This window comes from Bos mutus, chromosome 16 (assembly GCF_027580195.1).
Source record: "Bos mutus isolate GX-2022 chromosome 16, NWIPB_WYAK_1.1, whole genome shotgun sequence".
Taxonomy (NCBI): Eukaryota; Metazoa; Chordata; class Mammalia; order Artiodactyla; family Bovidae; genus Bos; species Bos mutus.
In genome coordinates, this window is record NC_091632.1 from 73199514 (window position 1) to 73222444 (window position 22931).

The window sequence follows — 22931 nt, forward strand, 5'->3', positions numbered from 1 at the left end:
TTTTAGTTCTTCTTCACTTTCTGCCATAAGGGTGGTGTCATCTGCATATCTGAGGTTACTGATATTTTTCCTGACAATCTTGATTCCAGCTTGTGCTTCATCCAGCCCAGCATTTCTCATGATGTACTCTGCATATAAGTTAAATAAGCAGGGTGGCAATATACAGCTTTGATAAACTCCTTTCCCGATTTGGAACCAGTCTGTTGTTCCATGTCCAGTTCTAACTATTGCTTCTTGACCTGCATACAGATTTCTCAGAAGGCAGGTCAGGTGGTCTGGTATTCCCATCTCTAAGAATTTAAGGGAGGAGGGTGGAATAGGTGAGGCATCTATATGAACTCTGCATTAGCTTTGCCACTTCTCTGTAAAAATAAAACTAGTGCAAAATAAGTGGTGTATTTCAAAAACCAAGATTGGGTTTTAAAATGAGATTTCAATGTAGGAACCCAAATAAAGAGGAAGATGGAAATTCCAGTTAGTATGATGCTTCTGCCGGAGAAGGCAATGGCACCCCACTCCAGTACTCTTGCCTGGAAAATCCCATGGATGGAGGAGCCTGGTAGGCAGCAGTCCATGGGGTCGCTAAGAGTCAGATACGACTGAGCGACTTCACTTTCACCTTTCACTTTCATGCATTGGAGAAGGAAATGGCAACCCACTCCAGTGTTCTTGCCTGGAGAATCCCAGGGACGGGCGAGCCTGGTGGGCTGCCGTCTATGGGGTCGCAGAGAGTCGGACACGACTGAAGCGACTTAGCAGCAGCAGCAGCAGCATGATGCTTCTGCAAAGGGAGAAGTTTGAGGTGAAGAAATTTCAGTCACTCCTCCTTTAACCTCGTAGAGGCAGCTTCCCCTCTGCATTCACATAAAGGTTGGCTGTGAAGGAAACTGCGTTCATTTGCATGACGTCTGGTCAGACACCAACATGATCACAAGTTTACTTTTCAGGAAGATGAATCATGCTGCATCATGGAGTGTGGCCTTTAGGAAGGCGAGGGGGCACTCCAGGTGAATATGTAGGTACATCACCCAAGAGCTACACTAGATTAGTGAAAGCAAAGAGAACATGAATTGACAATTGAAGGGTCAGTAAGAAACTACACAGGATGTGCTATGAGAGAGGAAAGTGTCAAAAATGACTCCTGGATTGCTTCTGCTCAGGTCACAGAGTAAATGACAGAAAAACTGACTGAAAGAGGAATTACAAAAGAAAGAGCCATTTAGCTAGATGGCCAAGAGATAAACATGAACATGCTGGCGGGTTTGGGGAAGTTTTCAGTGGAGATAAAAAGATAAGAAGCTGAGAAGAAGGTTTTTGAGCTCTGCAAAGGAAGATTTGAACATCAGCCTTAAAGTGGCATGGATGAATTGACTGAATGTTATTCAAATAGTTATTGAGATGATGCAAACAGAATGCACATTTAGGACAGAAAAAAGTCAGGTACTAAGCTTTAGATATGCACAGCGCAGTGATCATAATTATTTATTAGATTTACGATACAGAATTTATATCTAAAAAGTAGCTTGTATGGAAAAACTGACTGTCAAAACCCATTTCACCTCAAGTCAGTGTTTGTAGCCTATTTCATTATTTGTTCCTGAGAAATACAACAAGTGACAAAGAAAAGCAAATACATAGCTAGAGATAGAAATGATACATACACAAACATTATTTTTTCCACAGACACGTGTATTTCTCTAGAGTCATAATACCAAAAAAATCAGCATTAGAGAGTTTTCTTTAATATTAAAAGATCAATATGTTTTGCGACCAACTATATTCAGTTATATTTAGGTAAAAACGAAGTTTGTAAAGCCCTAGGAGGATGACAAACTCCACAAGAATAATTTTACAATTATTCCACTTAAATAATTTTCTCCCTGGGAGAATTTTCACTTCAGTTTGATACTGGTCTCCATTTGGTATAATTTTCCCCTTGCTTAGGTTTTTTCCTGAAAGACATCTATTTCACAAAAGGATAAGGCATTAATAATTTCACTTAACAGTGATTTCATGTTGCACTGGTTGTGAAATTGAACTAAAAGTCAATAACATGATATACTGTTCCCTTTGGAATAGTATTTCACCTGGATATGAATTTCACACTGGAAAAATGGAAATAATGATTATGCTGCACTTGGAAATTGGAACACAAAAAAACCAAAAGTATTCACACAAGGATATATATTTACAAAATTTTAACTGTTAAGAATCTCCACTCATGGAAAAATAGACTGGCTTCATCTACATTTATTAAAAACTACTTATCTCTTTTAACTTTCATGTTGAAAAATAAGTGATATCAAATCTCATGAAACGCAAGCCTATAAAATCTAAACCATTCCAACAAAAGTCTTAGACTCAGGCTATAATTCAGAAGCTATATTGAAATAATTGGAAACTGATGTTTCTAAGAATAGACTGGGAAAGTGAGATTTCTTAAGCTATGAAAAATCATTTCCCAAGAGAATAGGCAGACAAGTAACAAGTCACAAACTGGGAGAAAATATTTGCAAAATACAATTCTGATAAAAGGACTGTTACCCAAAATGTACAAAAAAATCTCTCAAAAAATCAATAATTAAACAATCTAATAAAATAGCAAAAGATTTCAACAAATATCTTACCAAAGAAGATATACAGATGGCAAATAAGCATATGAAATGATGTTCCATACCACATGATATCAGAGGCATGCAAATTAAAACAAGAAACCACTACATACCTCTCCTAATATCTGGCAAAAATCCAGAACACTGACAACAAATGCTGGCAAGGATGTGGAGCCGCAGGAACACCAATTCATTGTCAGTGGAAATGCAAACGGGAGCAGCATTTTGAAAGACATTCTGGTGGTTTCTTGTAAAACTGAACATACTCTTACCATAAAGTGCAGCACTTAGGCTCCTTGGCATTTACCCAAGGAAGTTAAAATCCTACTCCCACAAAACCCTGCACATGGTGTTTATATCGACTTTCTTCATAATCGCCAAAACCTAGAAGCAACTCTGATGTCCTTCAGTAGATGCACGAATATATTCGAACAATGAAATATTATTAGGACTAAACAGAAATGAGCCATTGAGCCACAAGAAGACATGGAGGACACTTTTGCTTCTGCTTCATTGACCTGCTTCATAAAGCCTTTGACTGTATGGATCACAACAAACAGTGGAAATTTCTTCAAGAGATGGGAATACCAGACCACCTTACCTGCCTCCTAAGAAACCTGTATGCAGGTCAGAAGCAACAGGTAGAACCTGACTTGAAACAACAAACTGGTTCCAAACTGGGAAAGAATTATGTCATAGCTGTAAATTGTCACCCTGCTTATTTAACTTATAAGCAGAGTACATCATACAAAATGCCAGGCTGAATGAAGCACAAGCTGGAATCAAAAATTTAGGGAGAAATATCAATAACCTCAGATATTCAGATGATACCACCCTTATGGCAGAAAGTGAAGAGGAACTAAAAAGCCTCTTGACAAGGGTGAAAGAGGAGAGTTGAAAAGTTGGCTTAAAACTCAACATTCAGAAAACTAAGATCTTGGCATCAGGTCCCATCACTTCATGGCATATAGTTGGGGAACAATGGAAACAGTGAAAGACTTTATTTTCTTGGGCTTCAAAAACACTGTGGAGAGTGACTGCAGCCATGAAATTAAAACACACATGATCCTGGGAAGAAAAGTTATGACCACCCTAGACAACATATTAAAACGCAGAGATGTTACTTTACCGACAAAGGTCCATCTAGTCAAAGCTATGGTTTTTCCAATAGTCACGTATGGATGTGAGAGTTGGACTGTCAAGAAAGTTGAGCACCAAAGAAATGATGCTTTTGAACTGTGGTGTTGGAAAAGACTCTTGAGAGTCCCTTGCACTGCAAGCAGATCCAACCAGTCAATTCTGGGAGGACTGATGCTGAAGCTGAAACTCCAATTCTTTAGCCACCTGATGCTAGGACCTGACTCATTGGAAAAGGCCCTGATACTGGGAAAGATAGAAGACATGAGGTGTAGGGGGTGACAGAAGAAGAGATGGTTGGATAGTATCACTGACTTGATGGACATGGGTTTGAAAAAGCTCTGGGGGTTGGTGATGGACAGGAAAGGCTGGTGTGCTGCAGTCCACGGAGTCTCAGAGTTGGACACGACTGAGTGACTGAACTTAACTAAAGTAAAAGAATACATTCTGCAAAAGACTAAACTATGGAGATAGTGAAAAGATCACTGGCTACCACCATTTGCGTGGGTGAGCCATGAATAGGCAGAGCACAGAAAAAAATTTAAGGCATTGAAAATACTGTATGATACCACAATAATGGAGAGATGTCATTATACATTTGTCCAAACCTATAGAATATGCAGTACTAGTAATGAACCCTAAGGTAAACTCTGCACTTTGGCTGCTTATGCTTCATTGATGCAGATTTTTCCATTTTCATTCTGGTGGCGGATGTTGATAACTGGAGATGCTATGCATGTGTAGGGCACAGGGTATGTGGGAAATCCCTGTAACTTCCTCTCAGTTTTGCTGTGAACCTAAAACTCTTAAACAAACAAAAAAATTCTTAAGGGCTTCCCTGGTGGCTCAGTGGTGGAGAATCTTCCTGCCAGTGCAGGAGACAGGGGTTCAATCCCTGGGCCAGGAAGACCCCACTTTCTGTGCAGCAAACATGCCACAACCATTCAGCCTGTGCCTTAGAGCCCATGCCTCACCACTACTGAGCCCGTGTGTCATATCCACAGAAGCCTGCACGCCCAGAGCCTGTACTCCAAAACAAGAGAGGCCGCCACTAGAGCGTAGCCTCAGCCCGCTACAACCAGAAAAAGCCAGTTCAGGATCGAAAACCCAGCACAGCCTAAATAAATAAAACTATAAAAAAACAAAATAAAATCTTTTTAAAAACTGTGATAATAGGGATGAAATTTGCCCCTTCTGTATTTAAGTTGCACTGTGCGTGTGAATGAAGGTGTTCTACCTTGTATATCTTATTATTTTAGTTTTACATTGCCTTGTAATAACAAGAATTTTGCTTTGATTAACTGAAGACAGAGACCACTGTTGACCCACGCCTCCACCAGAGTCTCCCAAACATTCACAGGCAAGTCTGACTCAGTCTCTTATATGGAGTCACTGCTCCTTTTTCCTGGGTCCTGGTGCTCAAAAGGTTTTGTTTGTACCCTTCAAGAGTCTCTGCTTCCCCAGTCCTGTGGAAGTTCTAAAATCAAATCCCCCTGACCTTCAAAGTCAGATTCCCTGGGGATTCTCAGTGCCTTTGCCAGAGCCCCAGGTTGGAAAGTCTGTTGTGGGGCTTAGAACTTTTGCAACAGTGCGAGAACTTCCAAATACTAAGATCATGGCATCTGATCCCATCACTTCATGGCAAAAAGATGGGGGAAAAATGGAAACAGTGACAGGTTTATTTTCTTGGGCTCCAAAAATCACTGTTGACAGTGACTGCAGCCATGAAATTAAAAAATGCTTGCACCTTGGAAGAAAAGCTATGACAAACCTAAACAGCATATTAAAAAGCAGAGACATGACTTTGCCAGCAAAGGTCCGTCTAGTCAAAGCTATGGTTCCTCCAGTAGTCATATATGAATATAAGAGTTGTACCATAAAGAATGCACAGCACCAAAGAATTGATGCTTCAGAACTGTGGTGTTGGAGAAGACTCTTTAAACCGCAAGGAGATCAAACCAGTCAATCCTAAAGGAAATCAACCCTAAATGTTTACTAGAAGGACTGATGTTGAAGCTGATGCTCCAATACTTTGGCCACCTGATGTGAAGAGCTGACTCATTGGAAAAGACCCTGATGTTGGGAAAGGCTGAAGGCAGGAGGAGAAGGGGATGACAGAAGATGACATGGTTGGATGGCATCCTCGATTCAATGGACATGAGCTTGAGCAAACTCTGGGAGATAGTGAAGGACACAGAAGCCTGTCGTGCTGCAGTCCATGGGGTTGCAAAGAGTTGGACATGACTGAGTGAGTGAATAAGACAAACAACTAAGGGCAGATGTTGTAGGGAGAACATGGATCTTTTTAGGTTTTCTTATGAAAAAGTAATATTCTATATGAAAGATTATAACATAATTATTATGGAAATAATACATGACTAGTCTATGGTGAATAATTAATACTAAAATGTATATGGGACTTCCCTGGTGGCTCAGTCAGTAAAGAATCTACCTGCAATACAGGAGACTACCTAAAATGCAGGAAACCCAGGTTCAGTTCCTGGGTGAGGAATATTCCTTGTTAGAGGAAATGGCAACCCACTCCAGTATTCTCGCCTCGGAAATCCCAGCGACAGAGGAGCCTGGAGGGCTACAGTTCATGGGGTCACAAAGAGTCAGACACGCCTTCTGACTAAACCATCACCAAATGGTATATATCCCATTTATTACAACTCTATAGTACAAAGAATAAAGGATGTTTTGTACAGGGACAGACAAACCTGGATAGACTTTGTGAGACCAGATTAGAAAAATGCTAGGAATTACTTTAAAATGATACTCCTTTTTATCTTGCATCACTTGATGAAACAAAAGTTATTTTAAAATACACAACAAAGAACTAAACAGTGGTGTTATCGTCAGGATTACTGGCCTGGAAGGAGAAAGGAAGAGGCCAAATTAGACTCCTCTAAAATTTTTGGACAAACTTGGGCTCCAATTTTAACACTCCAGGTAGTCAGCTTTATGAACTAAGTGAATCAATTTTCACACCTTAAAAATACAGCTTTCATCTCAAATGTTAACTTTGAGATAACTATTAGAAGTAATTTAATAAGTAAAAAAAAAATATATGTATATATTTGTGATTATTTTTGTTGTACTGGCCAATCAAACAAAATTAACCAAGAAGGTTGTCTTCATTTGTATGAGTAAAATCCAAGTAATTGGCAATGTGACCATATCCTATATGCAAAATAAAATATAATATCCTCAATTTTAAAAAATTAATGATACACAAAGATTCATGTCTGTTGAAATTAATACTGTGAAACATATACACAATAATGCAAATCAACTGAAATTAACACTAATTTCACGTTATACACTATATACATATTATATTATTTCATATCATGAACTCCATTTATAAACCTGGAGGTAAAAGAATTGGAAACAATTTTAAACACAGATGCTTATCAATTACCTGGAAAAAGTTGGTTTTATTACTTGTAAGGGCTTAGTAAGTTCCCTTAATAATTTGTCTCCATATATTTTTTCTGAATCAAACATATTTAAAAGTTGCACATAAGAGTTTTAACAAAAGAGGCCATTACATGTGCTATGGCATTTCATTGCTTTTTTAAATCAGAATAGCAAAGCTTTTGTTCAAAATAATAAAAAGTCATAGATAAATTTTGGGGAAATGCTCTTTGTGTAAATGCAAATTGGTAAAATGTTTCTAATGGGAAGTTTGACATTAAGTATCAAAATAAAAATTGTGCATAGAATTTGATGTAGAAATCTCATTTCTAGGAACTTACACTGATACAACGACATATGTGTAAAATATGTCCACATGACAAGGTTCATCACAGCATCATCTTAAATAGTAAAAAAGGAGAAAAAACACAAACTTTAACAGAGGATTAATTAAATAAATCATGAAATAATTTGCAGACACTGGGTACTATGCTCAAGAAATCTATTGATATGGAAATATTAAAGTTTGATATTAATAGGATCTCATATTTCACATTATAAATATGATTGAATTTATTTTTAAAGCATTATGCAATTTTATATAATTTCAAATAGACCAATTATTGCAATAATCCCATGAGCCATTTTTGTCTCCTTTTAAACAGAATCAGAGGAGTTTATCCCAATCAGAATTACACAAGTAAAAGTTACATAATACAATAAATCACAAATTTAATATTAACAAATTTTCCATTTGTCAGTGGCTTCATATCTTTAGGTCGAATTGGAAATAAATGATAGCACTTCACTAAATTCAGTGAAAAAAGTAATGGGCAAGTAAAATATACAGGACTGATCCCATTAGTGTGAGCACAAAATCCAATTACCAAGCCTCTTTTTCCCTTCGGATATATGTCAGCTTCATGAAGAAAACAAGCTATGTATTACTCCATTGTTACTTTTGCCTCTCAAGGCCATTACCCTGAAATTAACCAGGTCTCCTGCTTATCAAAGCAACATTTTGACTGCTTCTGACTCTGAGGTGTCTATTTCTGAAAAGAGTGGAAAGTGGAAATGTCTTGTAATTTATCTGCTGGCTATTGTTAAGGGAAAAAAAGGTATCTATGCAAACTGCAGCTTTTATATAAGAAAAATTAAACTGTGTTGCCACCTGTTACTCTGCTGTGAAGAAAACATTTCTGAGGAATTAAAATTTTTAGGCAATTCATAGACTCTATAAAGCAGAGGGATGTTTATCAAATGAGGTGTGTCATGCAATTAATGTAAAACTGTAGCCAAATCTTTGTGCTATAATCTTGTTGCCTGAGGCTATAATACAAATGAGGAAAGGTGGTCAGTAGAGACAGGAAACAGTTCAAACATTGGATCTTGCCCCAAACTCCAAAAACCTACATATTCAGGATAGATGTTCTTTGCCTTTTCACATTATGAGCAGGGAGAGATATAGGAGCTTATTTATTTCAACAACACTATTCTACTTAATGATGAATTCCATCTTGCAGATACATCCATGGCAAAATTAAAGCCATGTTGCTATGGAAGTCTCCCCAGCTGTTGAGAGAGGAATAAAAACGCTCAAGTTATTTATTCTATTGAATTATACTTTTACATTTAATGCTATTAATATTACATGGTAAACAACTGTATTGTTATGTATCAAGTAGTATGCTAAGTTCTGAGAAGAAATTCAAAGATGAATAAAAAACAAACTTTACAAGTTAAAAATAAATCTAGAAGGAGAGACATTAAAAGTTCCCTAGTTAGAAGTGATTAGACATTTTGCAGAGGCTATGAAAGTTCAGAGGAACACGACAGCTTCCAGTTCTGTGGATCAGAAAGAAGAAAGAGTGTAAGCCAAACTTTGACTTATGGTCAAAATTCAGAATTTAAAAATGTAAAGATGGTGCAGTTTAAGCAATTCCAGAGGGGGGTCAAAGTATGAACAAAGGCACACAGTGAGTAAATTAAAGTGGGGAAAAGACAGTTTTCCTAACGTCCAATCTACTTGAAACAACACACTCTGGAAGAAAATCTAGAAAATCAGGCTGAAACCAGATGTGGAAGATGCTGAAAGTCATCCAAAGAAGTTTACATAAAATTTAGGAAGAAACAGACATATAAAGTCCTAGGACAGAAACTAATGAGATTATATGTGTTTTCAGTAAGACTCTTCTAAGATATATGAGATGAGCTGGAGAGAAACAAGAATCTGGAGACAGCATAGTTTGAAGACAAATGTGTTAGTTTAGTTGGATACTTGGGTAATGCTGGTTGATTTGTGTCATTGTTGTTCAGTCACTCAGCCATGTCCGACTCTGCAACTCCATGGACTGCAGCACACCAGGCTTCCCTGTCCTTCACCATCTCCTGGAGCTTGCTCAAACTCATGTCCAGCAGTGATTCCAACCAACCATCTCTTCTTCTGTCATCCCCTTCTCTTCCTGCCTTCTATTTTCCCCAGCATCAGGGTCTTTTCCAATGAGCTGGCTCCTCACATCAGGTGGCCAAAGTACTGGAGTTTCAGCTTCAGCATCAGTTCTTCCAATGAATATTCAGGAAATACTGATTTCCTACAGGATTAACTGGTTTGATCTCCTTGCAGTTCAAGGGACTCTCAAGAGTCTTCTCCAACACCACAGTTCAAAAGCATCAGTTCTTCAGGATTCAGCCTTTTTGTGGTCCAACTCTCGCATCCATACATGACTACTGGAAAATGTATAACTTGGACTAGATGAACCTTTGTCAGCAGAGTAATGTCTCTGCTTTTTAATATGCTGTCTAGGTTGGTCATAGATTTTCTTCCAAGGAGCAAATGTCTCTCAGTTTCATGGCTTCAGTCATCATTTGCAGTGATTTTGGAGCCCAAGAAAATAAAGTCTTTCACTGTTTCCATAGTTTCCCATCTATAGGCCAAGAAGTGATGGGACCAGATGCCATGATCTTACTTTTCTGAATGTTGAGTTTTAAGCCAGCCTTTTCACTCTCCTCTTTCACTTTCATCAAGAGGCTCTTTAGTTCTTCTTCACTTTCTGTCATAAGGGTGGTATTATCTGCATATCTGAGGTTATTGATATTTCTCCCAGCAATCTTGATTCCAGCCTGTGATACATCCAGCCCCTGCTTCATCCAGCCTGGCATTTCACATGATGTACTTTGTATATAAGTTAAATAAACAGGGTGACAATATACAGCCTTGACGTACTCATTTCCCAATTTTAAACCAGTCTGTTGTTCCATGCCTGGTTGTAACTGTTACTTCGTGACCTACATACATGTTTCTCAGGAGGCAGGAAGGTGGTCTGGTATTCCAATCTCTAAGAATTTTCCACAGTTCGCTGTGATACATATACATGACTTGTGAGCTATATACATATGTGAGTGATATCTAAATGACATGACCTGATAATACACTATCTTCATGCATGTATGCATGCTAACTTGGTTCAATTGTGTCTGACTCTGAACCCAATGGATTGTAAGCCTGCCAGGCTTCTCTGTCCATGGGATACTCCAGGCAAGAATACTGGAGTGGGTTGCCATTCCCTTCTCCACGGAATCTTCCCAACTCAGGGATTCAAACTGCATCTCAAGTCTCCTGCATAGGCAAGTGGGTTCTTTACCACTAGTGCCACCTGAGAAGCCCATATTAATTTACATTAATAACATTAATAATACCAACTATAACGTTTACAAATGAGAGACTGAGAGCATAGTAATGGTCATAAGCAAAAACTGAAGAATCAATGATAGAAGATGGAATGTGAGAAATTCATTTTTTGACACATTGGATTTGATGAGTTTGAGGGATAATCAGCAAGGAGGTATGCAACAATTGGCAATGTGGCAATGAGACTGATTTTGGTAATTAATTAGGTGGTTATAACATAGCAGATTGTATTGATTTATATGTATGTGAATATATGTATATATATGTACACACACACACACACACACATATATATAGGCTTCCCAGGTGGCCTAGTGGTAAAGAATTTGCCTGCCAATGCAGGAGATACAGGTTCAATCCCAGAGTCAGCAAGCTCCCTTGGAGAAGGACATGTAAACCCAATCCAGTATCCTTGCTTGGGAATTCCCATGGGCAAAGAAGCATGGTGGGCTACAGTCCATGGGGTTGCAAAGAGTCAGACATGACTGAGCATGCAGGCATGGAAATATATATATGGTGGTGGTTTACTCCCTAAATCATGTCCAAATCTTATAACCCAATGGACTGTAGCTCATGGGATTTCCCAGGCAAGAATACTGGAATGGGTTGCCACTTCCTTCTCCAGGGGATCTTCCCAACCCAGGGATCAAACCCGGGCCCCCTGAATTGCAGGCAGATTCTTTACTGACTGAGCTACCAAGGAAGTCCAGGAGATTGTACTGATTCCTACATCCATATAAAGTAATAACAAATACAGTCAGCTATAACTGGATGTACACAGTTTAGCCATGCCACCAAGGCCACTTAAAGCAGAGAATATGGAACCCGGGGTAAATAGGAGTTCTGCATTGTTGTTTAATCTGACTGCATGTAGCCGTGCAAACTCTTCACCATTTACTTTCTCCCTTGCTCCTGGGTCAAAGAGCTATAGGTAATCTGATAAAAATTGTATTATTTTAAATAAATGTAGATGTGTTTAAACTGTTTTTTCAGCCTTATAGAGTTATAAACAAATGACAACTTTATACAGTTAAAACATATAACTTTGTGTTTTGATATAGGTAGACAAAGGGAAATAATCACTTCCTTCACATCCTCATCAGCACTTGTTCTCTTTTGGGTTTTATAATAGCTATCCTAACAGATGTGAGGTGAGAGTCACTGTACTTTCGATTTTCATTTCCCTGTTGATTAGCGATGTTGAGCACCCATGCGTTTACCTGCTGACCATTTATATGTCTTCCTTTAAGAAATGTCAATTCATGTCCTTTGCTCATGTTTTAGATCAGGTCACTTTATCTGTTATTGAGTGGTATGAGTTTTATTTACTTATTTATTTTGACCATGTCACATGATATGTGGGCCCTTAGCTCTTGGACCAGGGATCAAACCTAAGCCCCCTTCAATGGCAGCTCGGAGTCTTGAGCACTGGACTGCCAGGGAAGTCTCCGTATGAGTTTGTAATATATTTTGTATATTAACTTCATTAACCCCTTATTAGATATATGAATTGTAACTACTTTCTCCTATCCTGTAGTTTGCCTTTTAATTCTATTAATTGTTTTCTCTGCTGTCCAGAAGCTTTTTCATTTCATGCAATTCCATTTGTCTATTTTTTCTTTTATTGCCTGTGCTTTTGGTGTCATATCCAAGAAAACATTGCCAATACCAATGTCAAAAAGCTTTTCTTTTTGTTTTTCTGTTAGTTTTATAATTTTAGGATGTGTGTAAGTCTTTAATCCATTGAGTTGATATTTGTACATCTGGTGTAGATAATGGTCCACTTTTTTTTGTATGCTAATATATACTGTTCAGAGAATCAGACATACCTAAATACCTAATAAGTGGCATAGTGAGAGTAATGGTTAAAAATTAAGCCCAGGTACTTAATACCTGAAATGATTAAACTGATAGGTTAATCATTGTTGCTTAGTTGCTAAATTTTGTCTGACTTTTTTGCGACCCCATAGACTGTAATTTCCCAGGCAAGAATAATGGAGGGGGTTGCCATTTTCTTCTCCAGGGGATCTTCCCGACCCAGGGATCGAACTTGTTTAGCCTGTATTGACAAGCGGATTCTTTACCACTGAGCCACCATGGAAGCCCCAGGGTGATCATTAAATTCCATGAAATCATTAGACGCATAGGCTAGAAAATTATAATGCTATAGGAAATAATGAAAATTATGAAATAAAGAAATAATGAAAAATAATTTTCATTATGAGATAATGAAAAATATTTACTAGGGACTTTAAAAAATGGATATACAATTATTTCTACTTTTTTGTTTAAAAAGTAACATTGCAAATATATTTATTGCTTCTCCTTCAAGAGAAGGAATACCATTGTGAAGTAATATTAAAAGAATAAATACTCTATATATCCAAAATAAAAAAGATATTTGGAGAAGAGTCTTGAGTAAAAAAGATATGTTTAATTTGAAAAAGTTAAAATGCTATAAAGAAGAAAAAAAGATCATGCATCAGAGCAGATGAAGCAGAATCTTAGACTAAAGGTTCACAATGGCTGAAAAAGACCAAAAATATAAATATAAACCTCAAGATGTTCACAATCTACTTGGTAAACTGAAGATTCAGAAAAAGAAAATAAACCTTAAGAGAAGAACTTCCTGGAAAATAATGAAGGAAAAACTTTCAGATCTAAAGAACATAAAGCTCTATATTGAAATGATCATGTGCCCAGTTTATTAGGTGAATGAAACAGAACCACACTAAGTAAGAGTATTAAACTATTTCACGAAACCAGCAACAAAAAAATATAAAGAGATGAGAATCATATGGTATCAGTCATCAGCAATGTTGCATGGGGGAGGATTGGCCAGCAATACTATCAAAATTACAAGGGAAAATGGTTTTAAACCTAAATTCTATCCCACTCAAATTATCAGTAATATAGCCATAGGTCAAAAAAAAAAAATCTCCATACAAAAGAAATGCAGCATCTAAATTTCCACCTTATATAAACATGAACTCTAAATGGATCATAGAATTAAACATAAAACATAAAACTCTAAATTGTTTAGAATAGGAGAAAATGTTTAAAACCTAGGACTTGGGAGGGGGGAGTCTCAGAAACAGCCTCAAAAGCATATCCATAAAAGAAAAAACAATTAATAAGTTGGACTCCTAAAATCAAAAATGTTGCTCTGTGAAAGACCCTGTAAGAGGATGACATACTACTAAGAAAGACTATTTGGAAGCTACATATCTGATATATATATATATTTATCAAAACTCTGATATATATAGTTATCAAAATTCAATAGTTTTAAAAAATAAATAGAGGTCCGATTAGGAAATGGGCAAAACATATGAAGAGGTACTTCACTGAAAAGGATATACAGATTGTAGATAAGCACGTGAAAATATGCACAATATTATTAGCTATTAGAGAATTAAAATTAAGACCAATAATGAGTTATCATTACGTGCCTATTAGAAGAGATAAAATTAAAAATAGTGACAAAACTAAAGCAAACAAGGAAAATAAAAGCTATCTTAAAATACTTTGGTTATTTTTAAACATATATTTATATATATGCTGCTGCTACTAAGTCGCTTCAGTCATGTCCGACTCTGTGTGACCCCATAGACAGCAGCCCACCAGGCTCCCCGTCCCTGGGATTCTCCAGGCAAGAACACTGGAGTGAGTTGCCATTTCCTTCTCCAATGCAGGAAAGTGAAAAGTCAAAGTGAAGTCGCTCAGTTGCGTCCGACTCTTTGTGACCCCATGCACATATGCATATATACACACATATATACACATATGTACTTATCCTATGACCCAGCAATTGCAATCCTCAGCATTTATTTCAAATAAATGAAAACTTTGTTGCTGTTGTTTAGTGGCTAACTGGGTTGCCTTTTCCTCCTCTAGAGGACTTACATCCACACGAATGTTCATAATAGTTTTATTTATCATAGACCAACCACTCTAAACAATTAATATGTTCCTCAGTGGGTGAATGGTTAAGCAAACAGTGCTACATCCATACTATGGAACGCTATTCACCAATAAAATGGAACAACTTGGGTTACAAAACAACTTGGGTGGATCTCAAGGACGTTTTCTAAGTAAAAACAACCAGTCTACAAAGGTCACATAATAATCGATTTCATACATGTATGATAATATAATAAGATCAAAAGACAAGAAAGAGAGATGAAAACAGCCTATTAATTCCCAGGGGTTAGAGATGAGGCAGAGGGATGACTGCAAACGAGAAGAATGGGGAGGTCACTGAGGTTCTGTATCTCTATTGCAATGGTGGTTGCATGAACCTAGATGTAGCAAATGACAGAAATAAACACACATGTACAAATGTCAGTTTTCTGGTTCTGACACGGTGCTGAGATTTTGTATGACACAAGCACTGGGAAAGACTGAGTGGAGGGTATACATATGGTTCCCCTCTGTCTTATCTTTACAATTTCCTGAGAATCTATAATTATGTCAAAATAAAAAGCTTGTAAAAAAGTAAAATAAAACATATTGTATGGCTTAAATATAACTCAAAATTATACCATTAGTCTTTTGGAAAGAGTGAACTACTTTAACATATGGCTCCCTAAATGCATGCTGGATATAAAAAGATGGACTTCCTGTATATATCTTTGAGTCTGCATGCCCTTTGCTAATCTAGGCTCCATGTTAAAACAGAACTTCTCATCAGAAGTGTGGTGGAAAACAGATTAAGACTGAGAGAGATGTGAGCTTCAATCTAAGATCCAGTGGTTATTAATTTAAGAAGTTTACTACTTGTGTGTGTGTGTTGTGTGTTAGTCACTCGGCTGTGTCTGACTCTGTAACTCCAAGGACGATAGCCCGCCAGGCTCCTCTGCCCATGGGATTCTCCAGGCAAGAATACTGGAGTTCATTGTCTTTCCCTTCTCCAGGGGATCTTCCTGACCCAGAGATGGAATCTGGGTCTCCCACACTGCAGGCAGATTCTTTACCATCTGAGCCACCAGGGAAGCCCCCTACTTACGCAGTCATATGTAAAAACCTTGTTTTCTAAGGTTCAGCTTATAATATTTAAAGTACAGATAATAAATAGTGAATATATAGTTTTGTGGTCCAGAAAAAAACACCATTTATGAAGTTATCTCTACCAATTTTCCTTCCGTTTTAAGAATAGAATTATTGGTCTATGCTGGGAAGAACTTACATTCCTTCACATAACAATGAGTATAACCTACTTTTATGATTGCATCATGAAAGGTCACCTAACCCTGGCTTTTCTCTTTATAAAGTTCTGAGAAACTTTATAAAATAAAGAGAACAAGTGATGTCTAATTTATGAAGTGATGTCTAATTTATGCTAGGATATATGTAGGAAACTTAGGACAGCCACCACCAAAAAATATCAGAGAAATGCTGAAAAGGGCAGAGATGGTGGAATAAAGAATGAGTTGCAAAATTAGGAAGAGACATGAGGAGATAATACACAGTGCTTATGAGTGTGTGTGTTTAGTTTAAAAAAGCCCGTGTAACAAAGGCACTAAGTATGTTAAATCGTATTGCTAAAACTGCAAAAGTAAACATGCCCTCTATCTACCCCCTTCATTTCCTTTCCCTTGTCCCACCAAATTTAGGCTGACACTAGTGTAATGCTTCTTTTAAAATAAATCATAATCCATACACCACTTACTTACTACAAAACTTGAAAGCCTACCCAATGAGTTTGCATAAATTCTATTTTCATGTTTTATTTCATATACTCTTCCAATTAAATATTTATTACCATTAGCTGGATCTACAAATAAGAGTATTCAGATATGATCCTAAATAAATACATTCATTATATTATTCCCTCAGACATATCTTCCATAAAATAATAATTTCATAGGTTGTTGGAAAAATGCTTGATACCTTTGTTCCTTTAAAGCTATTACAAATATCTTTACAGCAAAGGATTAATGTAATTTGAGATTTTAAATTATATGCAAGGAAAGAACATAGGTTCTGGGATCTGGGAAGCCCATATTTAAATCCTTACAAAATCACTTAAACCAATAACTTCTGGAAGGAAAAAACTGACTTTTTGAGTTTGTTTTCTCACACATGGAATGAGAACCTTAGAGCTTGTATAAGAATGAACTTTAACATGCTGTATAAAGTTATATACACATCTGGCATAAAGTAGAGGCTTACTAATGGAATCACTGTCCTTAATTATTTTATTTACCCTCCTCATGGTTACTTGTGGGTTCTTTAATATTTCCAATATGTCTCCTAGATTTATATATGGTTTCCTACCATATCTGTCTCACTTTATTCTTTTTACAAATATTCAGAGGGCATTCCTAGGGGGCAAGGTACTATGCCATGTGCCGTGAGATGAACAAAACTTTATCTTGGCCTCAGAAAAGAAAAGAAAATTGAGACACAGAGTGTGACCAGTAGAACACAGACACTAAGAGCCTTGCAGTATTACCAACTGAAGGTGAACGACAGAATGGTTCTCTGAAGAACACCAAAGGCTTCTAAGTAAAGGCAACTTGAAGAAAAATGATTGCTTTGCAACTGACCGTGAAGGGTCTTTGTTGCTGTGGGAGGGCTCTCTCTACTTTCGAGGAGCAGAGGTTACTCTCCAGTTGTGGTGAGCAGGATTCAGCAGCTCTGGCTCACGGGCTTAGCTGCTCTGTGGCGTGTGCTTTCTTCCTGGACCACGGATCAAACCTGTGTGCCCTGCAGTGGCAGGTGGATTCTTAACCACTGGACCAGCCAGGAACTCCCCATAGAGGCAACTTTTAGGCTATGCTTTTAGAGATATTTCAAAAGACAAAAAAAAGAAAGAAAGAAAGAAAGAAAATGGATAGAATAGTAAAAAGTCCAAGAACGGAATGGTTAGACTGCAGAGGCACCCTCAGGGAATACAGGCACTCAGTTTGTCTAAAAGGAAAAAAAAAAATCTGTGTCTTAGAGAAATGATTTACATGCTGCCATGCTATGGACTGTGGGCTTACTGGACAAGCAATGGGAAACCAGTGCTCAGGGAAGCACACTCACTGTAATAGTATAGGCTAACAACTCATAATATCCTTCTGTGTAAAGTACACTGTCTAAAAATCAATTGATTGAAAATTAATGTACGTATGACATTTCTGAATTTCCTGTAGCCAGTCTATAAGTCAAGCCTAAGCACCAATGATCAGAAGATTAAAAGGCTCAAGTAGTCAAAGTGATAAATTCAATGGAAGACATTGCTACTGTCTGATTCCCAGCAGTGCACATATTTGATGACTTCCTGCCTACTTCATAATATTGCAAAGAGAGTTCTTCCAGCAGTAATCTGCAAATTAAGGGAAACCCATTCAGCCTGTCAAAAATTAAATGGTTTAAAATCTTGACGTATCTAGTCAGATATTTTACTAATACTTGCTACAAAGAGTGAAAAGCTGTTCATTGCCTTTACCCCTTCTCCATTCTAGGAAAAGATATTTCACATTTAAAAGCTGATATATATACGGATATATACACATACACAGAGAGATATACATATATGTATATATATTATACATGACAGCAAATTATTTTCTAAGGGGAAATACATGACTAAGAAGAAAAGAAGTAATCTTGTTATGTGTTGAGGAAAAAGTTGATCACCCTGGTGAGATTTTTCTTTGCCTTTTTCCTTTTTGACTCTGGGTAACTTATAAGAGGGTGTGTCAAGCTATCCCTAGTAGGAATCTGAATCTAGATGTAACAGCAGAATTAAATAAACTTTAATTTGTATCATGGCTTAAGTATCTGATTTAGTTAATACATTGTAAAAGGAATGGAATCCCTGGTCTTTAAAATAGTACAGGGCACTGTTTGCTATGTCTGCAATGTATTTGGATGTAACAGAGTTTTGATTCAGGCATATATAGCCTGAATTTGTATTTTATTCTTTCTTTTTAGGAATCAGTGCCCTCAAATACAAGGAGCATGTAAGCATCTTCTTTCTTTTGTGTATTTTAAGATTACATTGTAATCTTAATAAGAAGACTCATTCTTCTCATTATATCAAAATTCCACTACTCAGACCAGGCTAGTCCCTATGAATGTATTTTGAATATTCTGTTAGTCCACATAAAGTGAAAAAAAATATTTTTAGCCAAAGATGTACATTGATTCCAGTTGAAATATTGTTTTAAAAACTATAGAACTTACTTGTATTGCTGTCTTCCATGACTGCTATCCTGCCCTACATGCTTTTGTACAGGATTGAATACTGAACTCTATCAGATGGTGAGGAAAGGGAAGCCTCACTCAGGAGAAAAGTCAGATATGTTTGTACAAGACGGCAACACAGAAATTTGAAACATGAGGGGGAAGAAAGTGAATTCAATGGTCATTTTCCTCTATGTCAAAATGTTCAGCTAAAGTAAAGAAAAACCACAAACAGTCAAATTAATAACAGATATTATATAGACTATGAGATTATACTGTGGTGTCAAATAGTCTTTACCAAAGGAAAAAGAGAAGTTGATCTTTTGATTTGGCTGATACATTTAGCTTTACTCATTTCTATTATACAAACAAGCTTAATTCTAATTAATTAAGGTATATAAATGCATTAAAATTTAAAATGTTTTTTAACTTTTAAAACATAAAAGACCATTTTACTTGCTTCTGAAGCTTGGCAAACTTTGAAAATGTCACTTTATCAAGGCAAATCAGTGTCCTGGTATTCTACAATAACCAAAAAGTACATTTAAGACACACAATCGTGAGATGTGACTAGCAAGTAATGTGACTGATTTGTCAACCAGCATACTAAACTAAACATTCAAACGAGCATTATATTTCTAAGCAGCCACTACGGGAGATCACACACATTTCAGTGGTGCTGCCACTGCTCCACGCATCTCCAGCTTCTCCTTTAGAAGGCTCTCAGAAATAATTTATGAGCCACACAACGCTCAGGCTCGCTGCTTTATAAATTACACTTCATGCAGCAGCAACTTGAGGCAAAGCAGAAATGAAATATGCAATTTTCTCTTTTCTTTGTTTACAAAAAGCAACAAATGTTAAATTATTAAACCCCCCAATAAACTGCTTTTATAAGCTTATTATTTAAATCTAAAAAGACAATTGCAAAAATAATACACGTAATCATCATCATTCTTCTTTTCCCCTTCGAATCTGCCTGGGGACATAATATGAACCCATAATCAGTGCAGCTGTGTTGTAAGCTGCCTCACTCTCCTAACTTCATGCTTGATGGTCCTGTTTGTTCTTCCAATGACCACCTTGGCAAATTCTAGTATTTTATTTCTTCTTATTCTTCACAACCTCTTAGTCATCTGACATTCTCGATCATCCTTTTTCCCATCAAAAATGCTAGGAACAGCATTCTTAAAAGGAAATTCCACACCACCGCTCTACATCCTCTGACTTACTGTGCCATGTCTTCGTCCCCTGTTCATGTAAGTGTTGCTGTTCATACAGTTACAGAAGTATTTAAATATTTCTTGAATAAATAGTTAAGGACTCTGTCCTTGGCTCTGCTTTTCTGTGCTGTTTCCCTTGTTAAACTAAATATTACACATTTAACTATCACTGCTGCTCAAATATCAGGTGCCACTACTCAGACTCAGTCCATTCATAACCACTTTCTGGTTGTGCAACCTTGATCGAGTTCTCTGACCTTCTGAGTCTCACTTTCCTCATGTGTACAATGAGGATAAAAGAACAGTCTATCTCACAGAATAATGATCAAGGAAATCATGCTTAGGAATTTTTTGTTATATTTTAAGTGTTCAATTATTTCAACTATTAGGATCCCCCACACACACACCAATACTTCATGACATCCTCACTTGGATGTCATACAATCCATTCAGCATATTTTTTTTATAGATATAAACTTTGTCTAGAAGTTGCACCAAAATAAAATGTTATGCTTTCACAAAACATGGATCTATTAGTTTAATAGATTAAATTTTGTAAGAGAATTCAATTCTTTTAAAATGACTTTTCTCCTACTTAAAGGTACTGAAGGGTAGACAGAAATAGCCTTTTTAAATTAACAGAGAGGCTTCATATAGATGTAAAAGCTCTGTGTTGTCTTGGGGTATGCTGTCAAAAATGCTGTGATCTCCCACTGACAGGAAATTTAATCAAAACTCTGCCAACGTACCGTGTATCCCTAAACTTTCTTTTACCTATTGATTTCCCTAAACTGGCTTTTCTTTTGCTATTACCATGGTTACTAGGGAATACCATTCTTTCAGGCTATCAGGTTTGAAATCTGGTCCTCTGACCTTCTCTCTTCCATCCCTTCTACACAGCCACCAGAATACTGATGGCTACTCTTCTACTCTTCTATAATTGTCCTTATCCAAACCCCTGGCATCTCATATGTGGACCACTTTATTATCACATTCTTTCAATTCATTCCACATACAAGTTCATCATGCTAATTTTCCAGAATCATCAATCTCAGATTGCCTGATTAAAGTTTTATATTCCTCTCATGCACGTCATTTAGTACACCTATCATAACTCATTATACAAAGTAAACATTCAAAAATTCATAGAATAAATCTCAACTCCTTACACAGAAACCTCCATTGATTGCATGATGGTAGTATTGCCCATACAAGCCCCATACTACATCTTAACCACCATTATTTGACATTCACTGCTCTGTGAACGCCAAATAAGGGAAAAGAATAAAAAACAAACATACAAGTACTATATGTAAGGTGTCTTGGCTTAGCATATTTTCATTTAGTTTCACACAATAACCCGTGAAAGAGACCCTATCTCCATTTCAGTAGCAAAGAGCCTCAGAGATGACAAGGTTAATGCTCGGTAGGAAGGATCCACATTTTATGTGAACTCAGTACTCTGGTCTCAAAATTCATGCCCATTTTATTTCATTCCTGTCTTCTTTTAAGCAGCATTTTTTAAAGATTAGAGTTCCATGGATGCATTACTTTGCTACTGCTTCTGTAACAAATGGTCACAAATTGAGAAGCTCAGAACAATACAAATTTGTTATTTGTTATCTTAGAGACCAGGAGGTCAGAAACCCCAAATCAGCTTTACTGGACAGTGCTGGTTGCTTCTGCAGGCTCTGAGAGGAAAACCTCTTTTTCTGCCTTTTTCAGCTTCTAGAGGCCACCTGCATTCCTTGGCCCATCCATACACCACACCAGCCTCTGGCTTCTGTCCTCATGTATTTTATGATTGGTCTGAACCCTCCTGGCCCTCTCTTGTAAGGACCCTTATATTACACTGGGCCCATCTCACTAACCTGGAAACATCAACCTCCGTTTGCCATGTAGGGTAACACACCCACAGGTTTCAGGCTACAGGGACATGAACCTCTTTGGGGGCCATCATTCAGCCTGGCACACTGAGCATGAGCTCTGATGACAGAGTCTAAGTCCCCTGAAACTAAGAGCTGTTGATAATTAGGTGTCCTAGCAACACCAACATGACAATCTTCTCTTTAGGCGAATTGAACACAGTTAAGAATCATTTAGCTTAATAAGACAAGTTTATTTACTCACCTGCTCATTTTATTATGAACTTTCAGGTTGGTAAATAAAATTCAATTCTGTTCTTCCTGAGCAATTAAAAGAAGTTTAAAAAGCATAGGAAGTACACATTAAATAACAATTTATGTGTGTGGGAGGAGTTATGAGAAGGAATATACTTGCAATTGCATTGAACTCAAATTTCATTTTTTTAAGTTTTACTGTAAAATTAGTCTATTCCTGCCTCTTATTTCTTGTAGACTTAACATGGCTTTTACCATGAGTATCTTTAAATTTGGACAGCTTATTTTTCTAAAATGTACTACATTCAAGGCATATGTTTATATACTTTATAAGTTAGTACTTCATTATCCCCCTTCAGCAAAACAACAAGCCTAAATATGTTTAATGATTCTGTTTTTGCATCTCATAAGAACATTACTTAATGGTGCTTGAATTAACCAAATGAATGGAGCTAACTGATGGCTTCCTTTCTTAATGATACTGACTTTTTAGGTCATTGCTTCTGCTTTTCTTGGTCTCATTAGCCCAGGGCCACTTGCCTAGGGAGTGTCC